General features: G+C 44.7%; 1 pseudogene; it reads left to right on the top strand.

Annotated features, from left to right (window-relative positions):
* LOC8074172 overlaps nucleotides 1-18,018 on the top strand; it is a 45,847-nt pseudogene extending 27,829 nt beyond the window's left edge.

The raw sequence follows: 22,405 nt of genomic DNA, 5'->3' as shown, positions 1-22,405 counted from the left end.
TAGCTGCCATCGCAGTACAAGAAGGATCCTCCCCAAACAAGATCCTCACCAACGTTGCCTCATCAACAGCACTTATCTCCGACACCCATTCATCGCCTAGGCTCTTCGCTAATCTCTCCGATGACGATGATGACACTCCTACATGCCTTATGGCAAAAGGAGACAAGGTACAAACTGACTCCTCTCCTCAAACCACTAGTGACTATGATAGTGATAATGAAGATGATGAAAACTATGCCAACAATCTCATTAAGAAATATGGTAAAGCTGCTGCAACTAAAATTCTAAAGCTAATATACGCTAATGACAAGCTTGAGTCATGCATCGAGTCACAAGGCGAACTGCTCCTAGAGGAAAGGGAGAAGAACCAAGGGCTCGAAGTATGTCTCTCCAAGGAAAAGGAGAGGGTTGAGAAATTGAGTGTAGAATTGTCTCTAGTCAAAAACTCCAGTGAGCGATTGACTAAGGAACATTCCTCACTCAATGGATCTTTGGCTAGCCTAAAGAATGATCATAGTTTGGCTCAAGAAAGCCTCACAAGCTTGACAACAAAATATCATGAGCTTGAACTAAACTATGAAAAGCTTTGGTCTAGCACCTCTAACGCTTCCAAGGATTCAGAGGCTTCTACAAATAAAAACTGTGAAAGATGCATAAATGTTGACATAAATGCTTGTCTCACTAACCTTGATGAGTTAGCAAAGAAGGACAAGGAGATCCAAAGATTAAACACAATTGTCAAGATTGGTTGCAAGTGCAAGGACAAGCAACCGACAAATGTGTTCAAGGCATCAAGGCACCCCATAATCAAGGATGGCCTCGGATACAACAGGTATAATGGTAGAGCCAATGGAAGAAACATGATAAATGGGGTGCCTTGTGTAAAGTTCAACAAGAGTGTGCCTCTTGTTGACCTTATTGACAAAGTGAACAATGTTGTCACTCCTACAATCACACTTGCAAGCAGCAAGAACGTCAAGAAGAAGCAAGTGGAGATGCCCAAGCAACAAGCGCCTATCTCACGCAATCATATTTGTGATTACATGTGTTGTTGGGATAAGGATGGCAAGATTGTTGTGAAGTATGTGGGCGCCCTCAAGAAGAGACAAATCTTGAGGAGTGTTTGGGTGCCCAAATCTTATGTGTCTAACCCCATAGGTTCCAACTCGGGACCTAAAACAAAGGCTTAATCTTATCTTGTAGGTTTATTCCTCCGGTGGGCCAAGTTGGGTGCTCGATAGTGGATGCACCAATCACATGACCGGAGAGAAAAGCATGTTCACCTCCTTTCAACCAAATCAAACCACAAGTGAAAGGATTGTGTTTGGTGACAATAGTAAAGGAGATATCCTTGGTTTAGGTAAAATTGCAATTTCAAATGATAATTCCATTTCAAATGTTTTGCTTGTGGATTCGTTGGGATACAATTTGTTGTCCGTCTCACAACTTTGTGAGAAGGGTTACAATTGTCTCTTTACGGATAAGGGTGTGGAAGTCTCTAGAAGGTCGGATTCTTCTATTGCTTTTACGGGTCAACTAAAGGGCAAGCTCTATCTAGTTGATTTTTTAGCTAGTAGAGTGGGGTCCGAGACTTGTTTAGTGACAAAATCTAGCATGGGCTGGCTGTGGCATCGCCGTCTAGCCCATGTTGGGATGAGGAACTTGGCCGATCTTCAAAGAGGTGAACACATCCTAGGACTAACGAATGTTTCTTTTGAGAAAGATAGAATTTGCAGTGCATGTCAAGCGGTAAAACAAGTTGGAGCCAAGCATCCCGCAAAGAACATCGTGACTACATCAAGACCACTTGAGCTTCTTCACATGGATTTATTCGGACCCAATGCTTACATAAGCATTGGAGGTAACAAATATGGTTTTGTAATTGTCGATGACTTTTCTCGCTTCACGTGGGTATTCTTTTTGAAGGACAAGAGTGAGACTCAAGGGATCTTCAAGAAGTTTGCAAGAAGGGCTCAAAATGAGTTTGAAGTGAAGATCAAGAGAGTGAGAAGCGACAACGGGACTGAATTTAGAAACACCAACATTGAAGCATACCTTGATGAAGAAGGCATCAAGCATGAGTTCTCGGTTGCATATACTCCTCAACAAAACGGTGTGGTGGAAAGAAAGAACCGAACACTCATTGAAGCCGCAAGAGCAATGTTGGATGAATACAAGATCTCTGAAAAGGATTATTGGGCAGAAGCCGTTAACACGGCATGTCATGCAATCAACCGCCTATATCTTCACAAGCTGAGGAAGAAAACTGCCTACGAGCTCCTAACCGGTAAAAAGCCTAAGGTGGATTACTTCAGAGTTTTTGGATGCAAGTGTTTCATACTTAATAAAAGATCCAAAAGCTCTAAGTTTGCACCAAAGGTTGATGAAGGATTCTTACTTGGTTATGCTACTAATCAACATGGCTATCGTGTTTTCAATGAGACCACCGGTCAAATTGAAATAGCGGTAGACGTGACTTTTGATGAAAGCGACGACTCTCAAAAAGAGCAAGTCAATACTGAAATTTTAGGTAAAGAAGAGCCATCACACCAAGTAATCAAAAAGCTTGCCACCAGTGAAGTGAAACCCGTTGAAGAAGAAGAAGATGATGCACACATGCAAATTTCTCGTGACCCAAACCTGCATCATGGGTCAACCAATACCCATGATGATGCTTCCACATCAAGAAGAGGTCATGACTCAAGAGAACAAGTTAAACAAGATCCACCTCAAGCACAAGAACCAAACCAAGATGGAGATCAAAACGCTCAAAATCTAGACTCTCCAATCAACCAAGACCATGAAGATGAAGATGATGGTCCCATTCAAACAAGAACAGCAGTGCCACACCCAAGAGTTCATCACTCTATTCAACGGGATCATCCCGTTGATAACATTTTGGGAGACATACAACGAGGGGTAACAACACGCTCTCGTTTAGTCGGTTTTTGTGAACATTACTCTTTTGTCTCCTCTATGTTGCCAAATAGGGTGGAAGATGCCTTGGCGGATCCAGATTGGGTGATGGCTATGCAAGAAGAGTTGAACAACTTCACTAGGAATGAAGTCTGGTCCTTGGTGGAAAGACCCAAGCAAAACGTGATAGGTACCAAATGGGTTTTCCGCAACAAAGAAGATGAGTATGGCGTGGTCACCAGAAACAAGGCTCGGTTGGTAGCCAAAGGTTTCACTCAAATCGAAGGTTTGGATTTTGGGGAGACTTATGCACCTGTAGCTAGGCTTGAATCTATTCGTATATTACTTGCCTTTGCTGCTCACCATGATTTCAAGTTGTTTCAAATGGACGTGAAAAGTGCATTCCTCAATGGCCCCCTCTCCGAAACCGTGTACGTGGAGCAACCACCGGGTTTTGAAGATCCACATCATCTCGATCATGTCTACAAGCTGGACAAAGCACTCTATGGGCTAAAGCAAGCCCCTAGAGCTTGGTATGATTGTCTCAAGGATTTCCTACTCAAACAAGGGTTTGAGATTGGGAAAGCCGATCCCACTTTATTTACTCGCAAAGTCAATAATGATATTTTTATATGCCAAATATATGTCGATGACATTATATTTGGTAGTACTAATGCGGACTTCAGTGAGGAATTTAGTAGGATTATGACCAAGAGGTTCGAGATGTCCATGATGGGAGAGTTGACGTACTTCCTTGGATTTCAAATCAAGCAACTCAAGGACGGCACATTCATAAGTCAAACCAAGTACACCACTGACATGCTAAAGAAGTTTGACATGGACAAGGCCAAACCCATAAAGACACCAATGCCAACAACCGGGCATCTTGACCTTGATGGAGACGGCAAGGCCATTGATCAAAAGGTATATCGCTCCATGATTGGATCTTTGCTTTACCTTTGTGCATCTAGGCCTGATATTATGCTTAGTGTGTGCATGTGTGCAAGATTTCAAGCTAGTCCAAAAGAATGCCATCTTATGGCTGTTAAGAGAATCTTTCGATATCTTGTGTTCACTCCTAATCTTGGCTTATGGTACCCAAAGGGCTCCACTTTCACTCTACTTGGCTACTCCGACTCGGATTATGCCGGTTGCAGGGTAGAGCGAAAGAGTACATCAGGGACTTGCCAGTTCCTTGGTAGGTCTTTGGTGTCCTGGAGTTCTAAGAAACAAAACTCCATTGCCCTTTCCACCGCTGAAGCCGAGTATGTGGCGGCCGGCGCTTGCTGTGCCCAACTACTTTGGATGAAGCAAACCTTGAGAGACTTTGGTTGTGAGCAAAGCAAGATTCCCCTCTTATGTGACAATGAGGGGGCAATCAAGCTAGCTGACAACCCTGTGAACCACTCTAGAACAAAGCACATAGACATTCGACATCACTTCCTGAGAGACCACCAATCCAAAGGAGATATCGCTGTGCAACATGTGAGAACCGAATACCAGTTAGCCGATATCTTCACTAAACCTCTAGATGAGTCAAGATTTTGTGCTTTGAGGCGTGAACTAAATATCATTGATTCTCGTAACATGGGTTGATGTCTTGCACATACTTGTTTGATTAGAAAGGACAAATCTTTGTGAAAACTCTAGCGTCTTTCAAAATCTATTTTTCACATCTCAAGCATGGCCATTGTTTTGCAATGATTTGATGAAATCTGGCCATGACTGATTTGTTTTAGTTTACCACACTAAGTTCACCTTTTTAGCGCTGTTCTCTGCCCTGCCGGTGGTACCGGCGCCTATCCCCGGTAGTACCGGCTCCTGCCGGTGGTACCGGCCAAAGCCCGGTAGCACCGGTAGGCCAAAATCTCGCAGAATCCCTCTTGCGGTCTCTGACCCGCCGGTGGTACCGGACCCTGTTGCCGGTAGTACCGGCAGTGCTTTTTTACTGCGGTATATAAGCCGCCCGCGGTTATTCTCTTCCTTATCTCTTCCCCGCCCGCTCCTTTCTCTCTCTCCATCTCACGGCGGCGGCGGCTCTTCCCTCTGGTACGCTGCCCCGTTTTGGTATTGATTACAAGAAGCGTCTTACGGACTTAAGAACTCAGCGCAGCGAGAACCCATACAAGTTCATCAAGTTTGAGGGAGTTGAGGAGAGGTTTTGGTCTCAGTTTCACAATGACTTTTATGAGTCCGTCCTCTACAAGGGCAGCAAAGCCACCAAAAATGGACCTCTTTTTCAGCACAAGTTTGTGGTCCTCAAGTCCTTACAAGATTTCAATCATCCAGAGGTCACTGCTTTGATTCAAAGGCTTGAAGAATGGCGTATTCTTCCTCTTATGACCCTTGAGAAGAATTGGAATGAGGAGATCCTCTTTCAGTTTTGGGCAACTTTGTGGGTCGATCAAGCCTCTAGGGTGCTACATTGGATGACTCAAGGTGTTCACTATCGCCTTGATTTTATCACTTTCTCTCGCTTGCTTGGCTTTGATCACTTGGATCGAGATGCACCCCGGCTGTCCACCATTTTTGCTGAGGGGATTTCTGAGGCGGACATTGATGCTGCTGAAATGTACAAGCTAGGTGCTCATCCGGATCTCAAGACCACCCACCTGAAGCCTTACTTCTATGTGCTGAACAACCTGATCCGCTACACCATTGACCCAAAGTTTGGAGATTCCATTCACCTTCGTCAAGATGCTCCTAAGATTTTGGCTCGCTTTGGTGCTAGCGGTGGCCGCTTTGGTGTCTCGGATTTCATGTGGAACAAGATTGCTCATGCGTCCGTGGATCCCAACAAGTATCTGCCCTATGCTCCATATCTAATGCATATTATTGAGCAAGTGACTGGCATGCAGTTCTCGCACCCTTGCATTCATGCTCCGGTCCGTGCAAAGCACTTGGGTCCTCCTCATGCTCCTCCTCTCAGTCCTGCTGGTGCTGCTACCCCTGGTTTTACCACTCCTGCTGGTGCTGCTGATGCTCATGGTGAAGATATTCCTCCTCAGGGAAGCGGTCGTGGTCGCCGCAGTCCTACCCGTCATGCATTGCAGCGGTTCTTCTCCTATTTTTGCTATTGCCAAAAGAAGACCGATCAGCGTCTCCGTCGTCTTGAGGAGAAGGCAGATCTTCCTCCGTCCTCTCCTCTTCGTGAGTTCCGGGATCCCTATGCTGAATATGACAACTTGCACCGGACTTCGCCTGATGACGATGAGGATAAGCAGGATCCTCCCTCTGCTTTTGATCCATCCTATGGTGGTGGGATTCCTGCTGGTTTCTCAATGGAGGACACCGAGGCTGGCTTTGCTTATCAGGATCTCTTTGGAGCTGCGGACGATGTTACTAGAGCCTCTGTCTCTGCTGCCCCACCTCACGAGCAATCTACCTCAGCTCATCCTCATGGTAAGGGGCCGCTGCGTACCATCATCAACTACAGCAGCGACGACGACGACGACGAGTAGTCTTTCTAGCTCTCCCTCGCAGCCTACCCTTTTTGGCACTTGCTGCCAAAGGGGGAGTGTTAGGCTTATATTTGCTGTAATAAGTTAGTTGGTGCCCATCTTAAACTTTCTTAGTGATGAACTATGTGTGGTGAACAAGAACTAAGTTGTGTGATGGATGATTGTAAGCTAAACACTTTTATTTCTCGTTATATCCTGCTTGTGTTAGCCTCTTTAGACTTTTGTTGGTGCAATGTTGTTTTTGAATGGTTTTTGTAAGTTCCTTCGTTCTTGCACAATCATTCAAATTCTTCTTTTACTCTTTGTGATATATCCTGTCATACGCATCACGGTTTATTTCTTGTCACACACACACTCTTCTAGGCACCCCACGGATTGCAAAATTTAGGGGGAGCTTGATCTTAATGTATGCCATCTTGATATTAATCAAGATTTGAAATTCCAAACTCAATGCATACATTAAGGGGGAGCCCAACCTAATTTTTGGAATTCAAAAAGCTCTACTTCTTTCAATCTTTTATAAGCCTAAGTTGGTTGTCATCAACTACCAAAAAGGGGGAGTTTGTAAGTGCATTCGCCCCCTGTGTGGGTTTTGATAATTAATGACAATCAAATTAGGAACTAACATGTCTATCAAGTGTAATCTACAGGTGTTAGTTCATTGATGGAATCAAACAAACACATTTGGTGAATCACAGCACCCCCAAAATTTCTTCATATAAGCGACGTTTCAACTCAAAAAGCTACCTAGTTTTATTTTCTTGTTTGAGTTATAGGAAACGCCGCACTATCAAGAGGGATGCAAATTGAGTCGGTAAGATGAGGATAAAGGTGCTAAGGTCAACTTAGGTCTTGCTTTTGAGAGACACACTTGCACACACGAACTTCTGGAAAGTTTCTTCTCTACCAGGGTGAGCCGGTAGTACCGGCCCTCAGGGCCGGTGGTACCGGCAGTGCCAGCTCTACTCCTGAGTTTTGCGAGAAAATGAACTACCGGTAGTACCGGGCTTTGACCGGTGGTACCGGCTACCACCGGTAGTACCGGTGAAACGCCGGTAGTACCGGCAGGCAAAAATCCCGCAGAACTCATGTTTTGCGAGATTTTGCACTGTCGGTGGTACCGGCCTTCCACCGGTAGTACCGGCGCTGGCCGGTAGTACCGGTAGGCCTTTTTCTCGCATCTTTCTCAGCTTTCTCACGTTTAGATCTGGGGAGCCGGTGGTACCGGTGTTTGCACCAGTAGTACCGGGCAGTGTTCTGTACTCTAGTATAAATAGCTCTCTCCTCTTTTCTAACCGTTGGCTTGCTCATTCTAGCTACTCCACATCTGAGAAAACAGTCTCCAAGCTTTGGCTCACCCACTCTCTCTCCCTCTTGCTCCTAGACTTCATTTCTTGAGAGATTCGAGCTAGAGAAGTGAGATTAGAGAGTTGGGAGCATCGATCTGTGACTTGAGCACTCCGTTCCTCGTCTTGCCGGTTTGGTTTGTGTTCGTTACTCTTGGGTTCTTGGAACCCTAGCCGGCTAGGCGTTCTTCGTGGTTGCCCGTGTTGATTCATTTGTGAGGGCACCCCGAAGTGTTTGTATTACCCCTTGATTCTTAGTGGAAACATCAGGCCAACCTTTGTGGTTGCTTGAGGAGGAGACCTAAGTGGTCAGACCTTCGTGGTCACCTCAACAACGGGGACGTAGGAACTCCTTAGTGGAGATTGCCGAACCTCGGGAAAAATACCTTGTCCTGCTGTGGAGGTAGCTTCGACTACCCTTGTTTGTGTTCTTGGTGTTCCTCTCTCTTTTCTCTTTTCCACAGGTAAACAAGGGTCGATCTACGGTGTGGAGAAGAACTAAGCTAAGGAGACTTCAACAACATCTTCTTCTACACCTAGGAAAGTGGGGTAAAACTCAGATCTGAAATCTAAGCCCTTTACACTCTGATTTCGTAGCTGTCTTAGGAAGTCGGTAGCACCAGCAGTTTGCGTCGGTACTACTGGCTGTGTGACACCAGTAGTACCGGCCCAAACTGTCGGTAGTACCGACAGGCATTTGACTTCCACAACTTGAGTTTTTGAGTTTCAGGTTTTAAGATACGCCTATTCACCCCCCCTCTAGGCCAATTAGATCCTTTCATTTCTAATAAAGGATATGTAAATAATTTTTCATAGAGTACCCTAGGTATAATGTTGACACTAGAGCCAAAGTCGCAGAGTGCTTCTGGAACGTCCACCATGCCGATGGAGATCGGGATGACGGGGCGTCCTGGATCGCCTCTCTTGACCGGCAGACGGTCAGTAAAAAATTCAGTGACGGGGTTACTCCAATTACCTGCATCAAACATGTCTACAAGATTTGCAGATTCTAATCCTTCCGGTTGTGATGGTATACCGGGGTTAGTAGTAGGAACAGCAGCAGCTATTTGATTTAACTGAGATTCAATCATTTTATTAAAGCTAATTTGATTCTTGATGGCAGTAGAGAAATTATCCATTCTATTATTTATATTTTCTAGCATTTTATCATTAGATGCCAATTTCTTAGATAGATTATCCATTAACTTTCCTTGATTAGACACTAACTCTCTCAAAGGTGGAAGATTATTATTGTTGTTGTAAGAATTGTTACCTCGATAATTACCTGAGTAGTTAGGCCTCTGTTGATTCCAACCTTGATTTTGTTGAGGACGGTTGTAGTAGTAGTTGTTGTTGTTGTTGATGTAGTTCACATCCTCAAGTATCTCAGGGCAGTGGTTGCCTGAGTGTCCAGTGTCTCCACACTCCTCACAAGTCATGTGAGAGTCGTAGATGTGCATAACTTCTTTCTTGTCTCCAGCTCTATCATCGAGCTTCTTCATGAGCAGGTCTAGCTTTGCAGGCAGCATGTCTACCTCCTTCAGCTGATGTATACCTTCACCTCTCTTGCGTGTCTGGGTCCTCTCTTCATTCCAGCTTTGGTTGGACTCCATCTTCTCCACAAGAGCTGTGGCTTGTGGTATAGTAAGTGATAAGAATGCTCCTCCAGCTGCAGCATCCATGGTCTCTCGGGCACTGTTGCTGAGCCCATGATAGAATGTCTGCATCAATAGCCAACTCTCCATTCCATGATGGGGACATTCTAGGATGTAGTCTTGAAAGCGCTCCCATGCTTCTGGAACAGATTCATCATTTTGTTGCTGAAAACTCGTAATCTTCCCACGGAGAGCATTGGTCTTGCCCATGGGAAAGAACTTAGCCAGGAAGTTTGTTGAGCAGAGTGCCCACGTAGTATTCTTCTCCTTTGTAGCGTAGAACCACTGCTTCGCTCTTCCTAATAGTGAGAATGGGAAGAGGCGAAGTAGTATAGCGTCTTTGGAAACTCCTGCTATGGTGAATGTGTTGCAAATCTCTAGGAAGTGTTGTAAATGAGCACTAGCATCTTCGTGTGCCTTCCCACAGAACTGGTTGGATTGCACCATATTGATAAGTCCAGGCTTGAGCTCAAAGTTGCCATCGATCTCTGCAGCAGGTCCAGTGCGGATGTTGTCCGTAGTGGGAGCTGAGAACTCGCGGATTGATTTGTTCGCCATGGCTTCGAACTCTGAAGACAAGTTCCGGTGATCTTCTGGATTGGATGAAGCTTATTCGTGAAGTGTTGATGATTTCTTTAGCTTGGCTCTCGTCTTCTTGAATAATGCTTCAGGATTGTCAACAAAATTTCCTAGAAGATATCTTCTATTCATACATTCCCCTGCATAAGATGAAATAGGAAAATATCGGGGTAAAACTGTATGAGAGAATAGATAAGCTCAATCATATTAGTGATGCGAATGATAACTCAAAATCTTTTATTCCATTCCTGATTAGTAATCAACCTTCCCCGGCAACGGCGCCAAAAATGCTTGTTGGGTATTCTTAACATCATTACCAAAAGTAGACTAAGTTCTCTAAATCTAGCAACGGTGCCAAAAATGCCAAACCTATCCCTCACACCACTTAAGCCAAGTTGTCATCCCCAGCATGACATGAGAGACGCGGTATTGAAATATGCAATTGCTCTTCTAAATAAATAATGAATGGGATCTGCAAGCGCACAGATTAATACCGATGCAGCATTTTAACCGGGAAGTATTTCAGGTATCGTTATTTATATTTTTACCACTGGGAAGGGATTAGCAATCATCACTAATGATTATAGAATAGAATATGAGATTGAGTATCTATCATTGCATGTATAATTGAGAACATTATATCTAACTCTTCATACAGGGATAAGTGTCACATAAAAGATATATGAAATAATAATAGTGACAAGGATAACTAATCTGATCTAGCCACATAATAAATATGATAAGCACCTCAATTAGATACTCTAGAAAGTCATTAGCATGGTATTAGAACGAACTACAAGAATATTCCCTAAGTTATTCTCAACTATATAGTCTAGCATATCATAGTTAGTGCAAGCATACTTAGCAATCATTGCGAGACAAGACTACGCCCATGCATAGTGATATTAGCAAGGAATATGAGAAACATAGCAATCACTCCCCTGTAATAATGTTGCTCTGCCAGCCCAATACACGAGAGGGGGACTATATAAGAATCAATGAAGCTGTCACTATCACGAACCACCCCACGATCTGGCATATTGGGTACAATCGCAGATAAATACGGTATAAGCACCATGCCTACACAATATCTATCATTTACCCATGGATCCGATGGATAAACGCTATACGATCCTAAGCATGTATATAGATCGAATCTAACTAAGCCAAGTACATAACTATGATAAACTAAGAACAATATAATCTTGAATATAAGCAAGTAGAGCAAAGTCATAAGCAATATATTGAAGTAGAACAAAGTCATATTCATAATATTGAAGAACAAAGATAATTAGAAAGCAATTAGAAGCACAATTAGAGAATTACCAAGAATCCTCTTGACAGATCCGGAAACCAATCGAAGATTGACTCCTTCTAGTTCTAATCCTATGTAGCTATGCTAATCTAGATATCTAATTGATGTGGTGGCTCTAATCTTGATCAGAGGCTTCTTCTCCCTTGATGGAACAATGAATTAGGGTTGAGAGGCTCTCTCTCCTCCAGGGGCCAGGGGGTCTGGTTTTATAGTCCCTTCAAGTGAATACAGGCCCTTGGATCAAACCGACATAGATTGTCTGGTTTAGATTCATCCTTTAGGTCGGTGGAGATCTCCCGCAAAGCAGAGTCCTGATTGGACTCCTGGAGGGGGCGGGCGCCCAGTAGGACAGGGCGGGCGCCCTGTCTCTGGCCCCGTTTCGCCTCCGCTTCGGTCTCATGGCTTCTGGAGTCTTCTAGATGTAAGATAATTGCGCAACACGTTAATACCTTTACGTAATCCTGTCATGTGGGCCTTTCTTCCATATTTCTTGATAACCCCCTGCAGAAATAGACAAACATCAAAACTCGTGGAATTCTGTCAAATAAAACCCTAAGTCTAGATCTTGATTTCATTTGGATCCTTTTCTTTATTTATTTGATAATTAAATTTGATACTTAAGGACCGTCAACATTATGTTCTTTACATCCATGACAAAACCAATAGTTTGTGCCATGTATGCTTTTCGTATAAATCCCCATTAAGGAATGCCATCTTTACATTCATCTAGGGTAACTCTGAATTGTAGTGTGCCACTAATACTTATTGTAACCTGTTCATTTCTTTTGCCATAAGTCACGCTATATGTTTCTATATTCCCTTTGGAGTCACGCTTTATCTTGTAGACCCATTACAGTGTACTGTTTTGGCTCCATTAGGAACTTCTAAGTCCCAAAACACCATTGGTACTTATTTCTTTCATCTCATCCTCCATAGCTTTTTGCTATTTGGATGAGTGAGTGCTTCTCATGACTTATTCAAATGAGATGGGATCATTCTCTATTTGAGTTTCTTTACTAGCGTATACTTTATAGTCAATACTGACTTTTCTAATGGGCACTTCTTTCATGTGGGACTGTTGTTGCTCTTTTATTGCCAAGTGACAATTGATTCTATAGGCTCCTGTATCACAAGATCCTTGTTTACATTGTACATCTTTGAAGAGCCAACAACAGTGTTGTACAAGTCATACAACATCAACATGGTATTAAGTAATTTATCGATCTTGAATCATTGGAGTGAGCACGTAGTCTCACTTCTCTTCAAGTCTTAGATCTATACATACCATGCTCCCCCAGATTACACCGTCTTTAACTTTCTTATTTGGGTTTAATCTGTTGAATCTTCATATGGTCACTTTAAGCACCATCCTTGTACTTTGTCTGCTTAGGGGTATCGTTATTATGATTGTTGTACTCCCTCAACAATAATGTTCATCATTTATAGATCACCTTTATCACTTTTACCCTCAATGCATACCATACATTAGGGAATTGGGGAGTATCTTTCAAGAGTATCTTTCAATCCTCCCCCTAGAAATGTGGCATGAACTTTATTACCATAATTTTGAAACTATCTATTACTCTTGAGAATGAGAAAACTTTGAATGCTTACTCATTCACATGATTGTGTCATGTAAAACTGAGTTATTTCTTAAATCTTTTTGGGAGTATACTTTCCTCATTTCATTTCAAGAACTTCAACATAGTCCTTCAGTACTTTTGCAAGTCATACTTGCACGTCACTCTTATCTTTTGGTTCATATGCAACTTTCTTTTTCCTGCCATGCAGGATGAGCACTATGCCAAAACTTTTCCCGCCTTGCGAGATGACTCCCTATAAGGGACATAAATGCCATAACTGGATTTCAACATTTTCAATCAGAAATAAATCTGTGAACTCTTTTAACACACATGTTTAATCCAACTTTGGTCAAAATTAAACATGCATTTACAACTTTCATCAGTTAAACTGAAGTCAAAAAACTCTTTTACATAGAGGGTACATAAAAGTTAAACTAAACTTTTATTGCTCTATCTTCTTTCTTGGACCAATGCCCCTGAATTCCTTTCTTTTCAAGCCATTCTTTAAGGAGAACAATGTCCCTTATATAATGGCCTTCTTTCATGCAGACTTGCACTTTTCACTTTTGAGTCACAAGTACCCAGTTCTTTCCTTTGCTACCTTCAAGAATGAAAGCATGGAGATCCTTTTCTGAAAACACGTTCAACAAATGATCAATAATAATGAGCATGAAAATAACCCTACATTGGTCTGGTTAAAGACATGCGCATTAAAATTTTAAATCTTTCCTTTTATATTCTAAATCACCTTTGGGCAGAAATAGAATAAATCATCATTCTACATCAATTCTAAATTACCTTTGGGTAGAAGTAGAATTAATGCATATAGTTGATAAACAATGTCATGATTCTTCTACATCAATTCTAAATCACCTTTGGGCAGAAATAGAATTAATACATATGATTAATAAACAATGTCATGACATTACTATTAAAGACTTTGCTCAGAAAAGGACTGCATCATAATCATCTTTACAGCGGAAACGTGAAAAATACTATTTTCTATTTTCAGGAACATTTCTAGATCTTTATCCATTTTCTGACGAATTCGTCAGAAACTTAAACTTTAAACATAACTTATAACATTGTTATCATCGACTTTGGTCAAAAAATTAACAATATTATAATTTATTGAATATCTATAATTGCTCTTCAAATTAAGTTATGACATACAATTAATTCTCTTACACTAATTCTACATCACCTTTGGGCAGAAATAGAATTAATGCATGACAAAATAAAAACATAATAATATCATAATATTGCTATTAATCAACTTTGGTCAAAATAATAACAATATTATGATAATCTGTGATTTTATCCATTTTTCAAAATTAAACTCTCCCTTTGGTTCGAATTTAATGATGAAAAATAAATAAATAACTGTAAGTACGCAGCGAAAACTTTAATGAACTTTTTAATTCTATTTTCCAAAAACACTTTAAATACTTTACTGTTCTCTGAATAAAATTATTTTGGACAAAAATTGTACACAAAATAGCACCAAAACTATTGCAGAATTATCAAAACTGCATTCAAAAGCTTCTGGAAAACAGAAAAAAACGAAAACCTGTAGAATACTGTGCGAATGGCCATTTCGGCCCAAGCCCCCCGCTAGCGCTCCCCGCGCCCAGGCCGCAACCTGGGCCTGGGCCGGGAATTCTCCATCCCGCCTGGGCCGAATTCGGCCCAGCAAGCTCGCGGCCGATCTGAGCCATCCATTGTGATCCGACGGTCGGGAGAGGATTTCGGAGAAACAAAACCCCCTGGCCGGCTCTACAGAAACCCTAGTCTCTTTCTCCATCTCCCTTTCTTCTCTTCAGCCGACGGCGGCTGAGTGAGCCAGAGAGAGACCGCCGTCGCCGGTGAGGGAGCAGCACCGCAGGACCGTGTCCAGCTTGCTCTCCGTCGCCAGCTCTTCCTTTTCCCTTTCCCCCTCCCTTTCTGCTCTTTCCACTAGCACCCGAAAACAATGGCGCAGCGATGGCCCGCGGTGCGGCCGGAGGAGAGCGGTGGTGGCGCCGCCGTGGAGCTCTTCGCCGGCGCGTGCGCTCGCTCGAGGCTGAGCGCGCCGCCGTCGAGGTGCCTTGCGACGGTGCCCAGATCCCGGTCCCATCGCTTGCTCAACGACTTCCCGCGCGGCCTATCAAGCGGCCGGCGGTGACGATTACTCTTCGCACCATGGTGACGACGACTTTGATAGGTGAGCCGAACGGTGAGCCCCTGTCCTTTGCTTCCTGTTCTAGGGTTAAGGTTAGGGTTTCGATCCGATTGGATCGGATCCCTCCCTTCTGTGTTCTTTAGGCTTAGGAACTCTTCCCAAAAGGCTCTATCTAGGGTTTCTGTCCGAATCGAAATTCATGCACCTTTTCTTTCTTTCTTTTCCATGACCGATCTACACAACTAAAACCGGCTCTGGTACCATTGTTAGACTCTTTGGATCGTTCTAGGTGTAGATCAGTGGGTATTTACTTTATGTTTAGGATAAACAACTTGGAATCGCATAGATCCGGGGAGGAAGAGATAGATCCGGGGAGAAAGAGAGAATAGGACGGTGAACCATACCTTCGTGTCGGTAGAGAAGCTCGTGGTCGGGGCAGTGGCGGCGGCGGCGGACTTCCTGTCGCTGGCAGTGCCTCCCCTCGATCGGTCTAGGGTTAGGTGTGTCTAGCGGCACTATTGCGATGAACCTCGTCCTTTGTGCCCTAGCCCCCACCCTCTCTTTATACACTGCGCGATGGGGGGCCACCAGCCCATAGAGGACTGAATGTCCCCGATCAGGACGTGGTCAAGGGTCCGGCCCAGTCTTTGGACTTGGGCCGGTAGAGATCAACCTAACACCACGAGCTCAGGTGGTCCGACGACGGCCGTGCTCCTAAACTCCGGCAACCTCGTCCTCCGGTCGCCGAACGGCACCACGCTGTGGCAGAGCTTCGACCACCCTACGGACACGTTCATCCCGGACATGAAGGTCGGGCTGCGCTACCGGACGCACGACGGCGCGCGCATCGTGTCGTGGAGGGGCCCCGGCGACCCGTCGCCGGGGGCCTTCTCGTACGGCATGGACCCGAGCACGTCGCTGCAGATGCTGGTGTGGAACGGGACGCGCGCCTACTGGCGCAGCTCGGCCTGGACGGGGTACATGACAGTCAGCAGGTACCACGCCACCACCGGCACGGTCATCTACGTGGCCGTCGTCGACGGCGAGGAGGAGATATACATGACCTTCTACGTCAACGACGGCGCGCCGCCCACGCGGTACGTGGTCACCGGCGACGGCAGGTTAAACGCGTCCGCGTGGACCACGCTCGAGTCCTGGCCGTCGCGCTCCTGCAGCCCCTACGGCAGCTGCGGCGCCTACGGCTACTGCGACAACACGCTGCCCGTGGCCACGTGCAAGTGCCTCGACGGCTTCGAGCCGGCGAGCCAGGCGGAGTGGAGCGGCGGCGTGTTCTCGGCAGGCTGCCGCCGGAGCCAAGCGCTGGCACCCTGCGGCGGCGGCGAGGGGGATGCGTTCTTGGCGATGCCCAACATGAAGGTGCCGGACAAGTTCGTGCTCCTGGGGAACATGAGCTCCGGCGACGAGTGCGCGGCGGAGTGCCGCCGGAACTGCTCCTGCGTGGCGTACGCGTACGCGAACCTGCGCAGCAGCAGCGCCAAGGGCGACATGGCGCGGTGTCTGGTGTGGACCGGTGAACTCGTCGACACGCAGATGATCGGCGTGCTCTGGGGCATCACTGCTGAGACGCTCCACCTCCGCGTTCCTGCAGGATTCGCAGGTTCTAATTTTCGTTTCTACTCCATTATGCATTTATTCTTTTCTTTTCCCGATGATTAGACACGGCACACGGTTTTCAAAAAAAAAAACATTTCCCGCCCCCATGTCATTGTTTCAAAATAGGAATATATTCTTCGGAGGGCAGCGTCTTCTTGCAATTGCTCACCAAACTTACCCACTTATTTGTGTAGGCACAAAGACAAGGTCAAAAATTGTGAGAATTCTACTACCTGTGTTGGCAAGCATTTTTATGCTTTCGTGCATTTTACTTGTTTGGTTTTGCAAGACCAGAGGTACATTGATATATTTCTCTTCTTTTTGTCAGATATATGTTATCACAAGATAAATGCTACTCACTTCTCACAAAAAAGAAAAAGATCAATGCTAGTCACATCAATTTTTTTCAGATAAAAAAAGAAGCAATGAAAGTGAGAAGAAGTTGGTTCCCGGTAGTAGCGTGCGAACATCAAGTGAGCTTGCAGAACGAACCCCTAACCCTAATGAAGATCTCGAATTCCCTTCCATGCAATTCAGTGATATTGTCGCGGCGACGAATAACTTCTCAAGAGCATGTATGATCGGGCGTGGAGGTTTTGGGAAAGTTTACAAGGTAACATCACGTTCTCTGCCGCGTATATATCCTTTTCCAAATCTGAACTCACGAACTGAGAATGGTACTCAGGAGTCAACACTCAGTTATTGTTCTGCTATTCTGAAGGGGACATTATTAGGTGGTCGCGAGGTCGCTGTCAAGAGGCTCAGCAAGGATTCTGAACAAGGAATAGAGGAATTCAAGAACGAAGCTACCTTGATCTCCAAACTGCAGCACCGGAACCTGGTCCGGCTTCTCGGTTGCTGCACAGAGGGAGCCGAGAGGGTGCTGGTGTATGAGTACTTGGCCAATAAAGGCCTAGATGCAATCCTTTTCGGTATGTTGCACTCATCATCATAACTGAAGATGCTAAAACGTCACCACTGAAGCAGCAAACATGATTCCCCCGTGTGGTTATCGTTGTTCATTGCAGACAGCGAAAGGAAATCACTGCTGGATTGGCCAACAAGACTGGGGATAATCAAGGGGGTGGCTAGGGGGCTCCTGTATCTCCATCAAGATTCAAGACTGACAGTGATACACAGGGACCTCAAAGCGAGTAATGTTCTGTTGGATGCAGAGATGAGACCTAAGATAGCGGACTTCGGTATGGCCAAGCGACGGAAAAAAATTGCGTGGACTCTGGGCTCATTCCATGGAGGATGAGCCCCCTCCCCGGATGCATGACGCGTGGCGGCGCTTCTAATCTGACGAGCAGCGTTTCCTTGGCTCCCTCGACAGCTCGTAGACACATTCAAGGTCGGCTGGCTCCTATCCGCTCGGCTCTTCCAAGGCTGGCTCCTACACATACGATTTAAACTTTTCTAATAGATCGTGCCATCATTACCGTAAGCAGTTGCACACCGCCGTTGTGTTCAAAACTTCTCTAATAGATAGTGCCATCATCATCGTAAGCAGTTGCACGCTGCAAAGTAACCTGTGTAAGCAGTTGCATGCCGCCGCCGCCGTGCATGCAGGTGCACACACCGCCGCTGCTTGCAAGCAGTTGCATGCTGTCGTCTCCACCGTGCACGTAGTCACACACACGCCGCCGCTCGTGCAGGTAGTTGCACGCCGCTGCAGCGGCACTTCGATGAATCAATCAACCTCGATGGCCGGCGTTGGAGATCAAGAAGACATCACAACTGCCATTACCAACTTAATGGCAACACATCTTCCATGACGGCCGGAGGCTTCATGCGCATTATCAATTGATGGTGTTGGTCGTACTCGTGGAGATGACGAAGATCGTCAGCTAACATGTTTGTTTGTTTACTAGATGATCTCGCCTTTTTTTTCATCTATGTTGTTGTTGATTGAACCAAGAACCAACAACAAGTCAAACAAATGCTTCAGCTATATTAGCAGAACCAGGATGCGGCAGCAGCGGTGCCCAGGTGGACACGCCTGCTGTTGACTATGTTCGACAACCTGCTGCTGTCCTGCATATGGCCATAGAGGCCGGCGTAGACCCGCTGCTATTGCCGCCGCCGCCGCTGGCGTCGAGCTGCGTGCAGTCTTCACGGCGGGCATCCAGCATGGCGTGGTGGGCACGTCTCCTCCTAGACGATTTGGACCACCTGCTGCTGTGCGACACGGTCGTGAGCCACCGCCGCCGCCACTGCAACATCCTGCTCCGAATCTGAGCCGACGGAGCCGCACTCATGTCCACAACCTAGAAGCCACAGTGGACCGTGGAGCCGAGGGAGCCGACGACCTCCGTATACGAGCTGCCGAGAGAGCCGAGTCAATGCTGCTCGTCAGATTAAAAGCGCCGCCACGCGTCGTGCATCTAGGGAGGGGGCTCATCCTCCATGGAATGAGCCCGGAGTCCACGCAATTTTTTTCCGTCGCGGAGAGCTGTGCGCTCGACGAAGCCTTGCTTTGCGTCCACGTGGGGCTCCTGTGCGTCCAGGACGACCCCAACGGCAGGCCGCTCATGTCGTCCGTGGTGTCCATCCTGGAGAACGGGAGCGTGTCTCTGCCGGCGCCGGAACAGCCGGCGTACTTCGCGGAGAGGAATTGTAATAAGTCACTAGAAGGAGACGATGTGCAGACCTCCAGGAACTCCATGACCATAACTGTCCTTCAGGGACGGTAGTCAACAGAGCAACATTGACCTTTTTTTCTTCAGAGAGAGGGGCGTTTTGTCCCCGTGCAATGATTTTTGACAGAAAGAAATCCACTTTAGGTCCCTCAACTTTCGCAAAAATCTGTTTTTCATCTCTGAACTTCAAAACCGGGTAAAATATATCTCTCAATTTTTGAAACTATGCATATTACGTCCTTGACATACTTATGAGCGGTTTTGAAGGCAGTTTTGTCTTTTTTATTTTTATTTATTTTGGCTAAAAATTTGTAAAATTATAGTAAATCACATAAAATTCATAAAATAGTAAATCTTATTTTGTTGGACTCCATATAAGTAGATCTACATAGTGAACATATAATATAGTATGCTTTAGTACAAATTTTTTTATTGTAGCTTTTGACGCCAAAGATTCCACCCCAAAAAACCATATTTTGACTGTGCTTCAACTATATCAACTGTACTTGAACTATTAGATAATCATAGTCGATGATAACATCACAGTTTCCACCGCTATTCCAAAACCGTACATGAAACCTTAGCTTCATACGGTCCAGGACCCAAACAACTCACTTTTCGCCCATGAACCGTTTGTGTCAATGGATTGGTTTGATCAAAAACTTGAGCTAAGGGGTATGTGCCAAAAAAGGTCTCATAAGTAGTGATTAATAAAATCGAAGTTGAAGTTGGAGTTACCAAAGTTTGTGGAGTCGGTTTCGATTGACGTATGAATACTCTACGGATAGTTTTTTGAACCGCATGTTGTAAACGGCCAAGAGCCAGTCCGAATTGATCTTGTAACAGATCTGCAACCGAACGAATACGTTTTTATCAATTCATTTTTATTCCATTTCGACCCCTGCGAAATTCGAACTTTCGTCGAAATCGTCTCTATTCATATGTATGAAATACATATATGAAATACGTATGTGGAGTTCCCTAGAATTTCATGTGATTCAGTAAACAGAATATGGATTCCATGATTGCTAGATTGATCCGTAGGGATTGATGAAGCAAAGGTAGTACATACCGCTGCATGAAAGTGAGTGAACACCAACCAGCTTCTTCTCGTCGAGCAATTCCCCGTTGGAGCGAGCAAGATTCCTTTGGACTTACTTTGGTTTTGCAGGGCAAACGTTTTCTAATTTGATCACTTTCTTCTCATCAAAAAGCCACGTCAGAAGGGACTCTTCAAAAAGGATTAAAAAAGAGAGTAAATGCTCGTCAATTACCAACTCAATAAAATAAGTGGTTCTTTTTCAATCCTGCCATGAGAAGACCAATAGGAGCAATACTTGAAATCGCAATCCATAAAAAAACACCAATACTAAGATCAGCTAAAACAAAACGATATCCCAAAGGGATAACTAAAAAACTTAATAAAACAGATATGACTGCTATAGAGGGACCAATGCTAAATAAAGGAATCTCTCCTCGGGATGGGAGGATATCCTCTTTTAAAAGTAGTTTAGTTCCATCTGCTATAGCTTGAAGCAGTCCCAGGGGGCCAGCATATTCAGGACCAATACGTTGTTGTATCGATAATTCGTGCCTACTCGGCATTTCACGAGTTATGAAAGTACAAGAAAGGATACTAAATCTCGTCGTTAATTGAATTCAGAATAGAAAGATTCAGAATAAACAAAGAAATACCCAATATCCTGTTGGAACAAGATATTGGGTATTTCCGGCTTTCCTTCCTTCAAAAATTCCTTCATAGAATTAGAAGAACTTTTTCTCTTGGACGAAATGATAAAAGAGAAACCGAAGACACATGTACAAAAACTTCCTATAGGAATACACAAGGAAATAATACAATTGGCCAAAATAGATAATGAGGATCATCTCCATATCATTTTGCATTTCTCAACAAATATAATCTGTTTGGCTTCACCGATGACTACTCGGCTGCACCGGAAAGCCTGCGGCCTCTAATCTCAAATAGAGCTTGCTTCGAGGCGCGCCTTCGGCCTTTTATCGAATTTCATCCATCTTCTCTATGTCATACTTGGCCAGTGACTTCCAGAAAGAGAGCGCGTTTCCCTTTACCCACCCAGAATCTGAAGTGAGTGTGGAATCTATTCTGCCTATTGGCAGATGGCTCTCTATTATCTTTCTCTTATTAATGGGTCCCCATTATATTAATAAATATGAGTGTCAGGCTTGCTGTACTGAATCTCTTTATAGTCTACCTGTCAAGCCCTAAATTATCAGGAGTGGTGGAAAAATATGGGTGCGTATATTTCCCGACAAACCGGTTATAATAAGACCCACAGAAACACGTATGGGCTCGGGAAAGGGATCCCCCGAATATTGGGTAGCCGTTGTTAAACCAGGTCGAATACCTGACTCAAGTGCTAACTCATAGTGCATAGCATGTTCATAAGCCTTGTTCACACTATTAGGGTGTTGAGCAGTGACCATATACTTCACTTCCTCCTTTAAACCACTTAGAAAAGAGGAAAAGAAAAACTTCTCAGGGGATTTCTTACCATCAAGTTAGAAAAAAGCCTCGATTTCTGGAATTCCTTATTTCTATCTCATGCAAAAGAAGAGGATCCAAGGCAAAGACGAGAACAATAAAAGCAACAAGTCCTTTTAGGAGGAATTGTGGGTCTTCTTAATCCTCTATTGGGCACAAGAAAAAGGCTCGAATGGTACGATCCCTCCGTCACCCCAGAATGAAAGGGGTGATCTCGTAGTTCTTGGTCTGTGAAGATGCGTTGTTAGGTGCTCCATTTTCCCATTGAGGACGAACCTCAACCTGTGCTTGAGAGATAGCTCTCCATACACTGATAAGGGATGTATGGATTCTCGAGAAGAGAGGAGCCGCGGTGCCCCCCCCCCCCCCCCCGGACCGCCCGGATTGCTAGCTTTTCATAGAACCTGTTATCAAAACTTTCAAACTTCTGCTTTCAATATGGATAAGAGACTTGCTGCCCTGCCCCCCCCCCCATTATTTTGAATGGCATAATAAAATAGAATAAGAATAAATGTTTCCCTAATCTGTATATAGGGAAACTCCAGGTCCGAACAGCATTATTATCTACAGATCCCCCTTATGTACATATCCCTATGGGGAATCGTGCTT

Source organism: Sorghum bicolor, chromosome 2 (genome assembly GCF_000003195.3).
Source record: "Sorghum bicolor cultivar BTx623 chromosome 2, Sorghum_bicolor_NCBIv3, whole genome shotgun sequence".
Lineage (NCBI taxonomy): Eukaryota > Viridiplantae > Streptophyta > Magnoliopsida > Poales > Poaceae > Sorghum > Sorghum bicolor.
This window is presented reverse-complemented; position numbering and strand designations above follow the sequence as displayed.